The following is a 2,837-nucleotide window of genomic DNA, read 5'->3' on the forward strand; positions in this document are numbered from 1 at the left end:
CGGTGTAGCTAAGACCGGTGCTTGGCACATTGCCTCTTTAAGATGTTCAAAGGCCTTTGTTGCTTCCGAAGTCCATGAAAATGAATCTTTCTTCAATAATGTTGTTAGAGGTGCTGCTATTCTCCCATAATTCTTAACAAACTTGCGATAATACCCTGTCAACCCAAGAAATCCTCGCAGATGCTTTATGGATGTGGGGATTTTCCATTCCTTAATGGCTTTAATTTTGCTAGGGTCTACCTTAACTCCTTCATGAGATACAATATGACCCAAATATTCCACCTCCTGGACTCCAAAGAAACATTTGGATCTTTTTGCATATAATTGTTTCTCCTCCAATAGTTGTAGCACCCTGTCAACATGTTCAACATGATCCTTCCAAGACTTGCTGTAGATTAGTATATCATCAAAAAATACTAACACAAATTTTCTAAGGAATGGTTTGAAAATTGAATTCATCAAACCTTGAAATGTTGAAGGTGCATTGGTAAGGCCAAAAGGCATGACCAAAAATTCATAATGACCCTCATGAGTTCTAAATGTTGTTTTCGGAATGTCTTCAATCTTCATTCTGATTTGATGATATCCCGAACGAAGATCCAACTTGGTGAAGTAAATTGATCCATGCAATTCATCCAGTAATTCATCAATAACAGGAATGGGGAACTTATCTTTAATAGTGAGCTTGTTGAGCTCCCTATAATCTGGACACATGCGCCATGATCCATCCTTCTTGTGCACCAATACTACTGGAGCTGAGAAAGAACTTTGACTCGGTTGAATTATACCAGCCTCTAGCATTTCTGCAACCATACGTTCAATTTCACTTTTTTGGACATATGGATATCTGTACGGCCTGATGTTTGGAGGAACACTTCCTGGAATCAGATGAATAGCATGATCATGATCACGCATAGGTGGGAGACCTTTGGGAGTCTCAAATACCTTGGAATGATTGTCCAGGACTTTTTGGAGATCTGGAGAAATAGATGATTCCAATGTGGAAACATCTAGCGAACATAATTGTGCAATTACACCTCTTTGCTCCTTTTTTAGAAGCTTTGTCATTCCATTAGAGCTGATTATCTTTCCTGGTTTCCCTGCAATACCCCTTAATTCAACTTCCTTTCCTTCCACAGAAAATTTCATGAAAAGTTCTTGAAAATTAAAAGCTATTGTACCCAAGGATTGTAGCCATTGGACTCCTAGTACAACATCAACACCTCCCATTGGAATGGAAAGCATTGGGCTAGTCAATACATATTCTCCCATGGATAGCTTGATATTATGGCACTTTCCAGAACAATTTATTGTTCCTCCATTTGCAATCATCACTTGACACTCTGGTGCTGGATATAGGAAGCAATTCAATTCTTTTGCTACCCTACAATGAATAAAATTGTGGGTGCTTCCTGAATCAATCAACACTATTACCTTTTTCTTCTTGATTTGTCCTTCTATCTTGATGGTTTGAGGAGTGGTAATTCCCGCCAATGCATTACAAGATATGGTCGGATTTATTTTTTCTTCATCTAGGCTTTGTTCCTGGAATATATCTTCTTCTTTTGACCTTTCTTGCTCCTTTTCTTCTTCCTCTTCACAATCTATGTAGAATAATTTCTTCTCAGCACACTTATGACCTTTTGTGTATTTGCTATCACAATTGTAACAAAGCCCTTTTGCTCTTTTTTCTTCCAATTGTTGTGGTGTCAACCTTGTAGGTTGTGGAAGACTATGGGCAACAACACTTCCGTCTTTATAGTTGTGAATGGTATGCTTCCTAGTTGCCATAATTTTGCTTTCCATTTTTCTTGCTAACCTGAATGCCTTCTCTAATGAATCAGGTTCCCAAAGGCGCACATCATGTTGGATATTATCCTTTAAAGACCCTATGAACACATCAATCCTATGCTCCTCTGGAATATCTTTTACCCTTATGTTCAATTTTTGGAACTCCTCAATGTGCTCCATTATTGAACCCTTTTGTTTGAGACTTATCAATTGGCTAAAAAAAGTGTTGCTTTTTGTATCCTCATAATGTGCTATCAATTCTTCCGTAAAAATTGCCCAAGTGATAAATTGTTTACGAGAACAAAGCCATTGATACCATACAAACTGATTTGGTTCCAAATATAAAGTTGCCATACGTACCTTTTGTGTGTTTTGCACATTATTGAGATCGAAGAATTGCTCCATCTGTAATATCCATGTGGCGGGATCCTTGCCATCAAACTTCCTCATATCGATTTTTGGAACATGGTGAGTCTTTGATCCAACATTAGAGTCTATGGAATCATGATTAACATTTCTTTTGTTCTCATCATGAGTTTCCTTTACTACCCTTTCACCATTAGTGACCCTTTCTTGTAGCAACTTCTTCAATTCTTCCATGTTTGTATTCAAATCTATCTTCAAATTTGCCATCGAATCCTCCATCTTAGCTTCCATGCCCTTTATCTTAGATTCCACGCCATTTACCTTAGATTCCACGCCACTTATCTTAGCTTCTGTTAGCTTTTGTGAGCGTGACATTTGTTGCACTTGTTCTTGTAATTTTGATATATCATGTAGCATTTCTTCCTCTTCTTCATGAGTCATGCTAGAGCTTTCAGGTTCCTTACTAGGTGTTTTCATTTTCTTTCCTCGGGGCATCAGTTACCGATAATAATGCTTTACTATGCCCTTTGAATTCCGTTAAACCAAGCTTACACAAAAATTAAAAAAAAAAAACTACACACCTTTTTTCACTTTATAGAAGCCTGATATTGAATCTGATGTATCTCTGTAATTTCGGATCATCCAATTCTGAAATTGCTACCTGTAGTAGCCTTCTACGT

The sequence above is a fragment of the Pinus tabuliformis genome, chromosome 4_1 (assembly GCF_031772625.1).
Source record: "Pinus tabuliformis cultivar Carrire ecotype Pingquan chromosome 4_1, CPIR1, whole genome shotgun sequence".
Classification (NCBI taxonomy): domain Eukaryota; kingdom Viridiplantae; phylum Streptophyta; class Pinopsida; order Pinales; family Pinaceae; genus Pinus; species Pinus tabuliformis.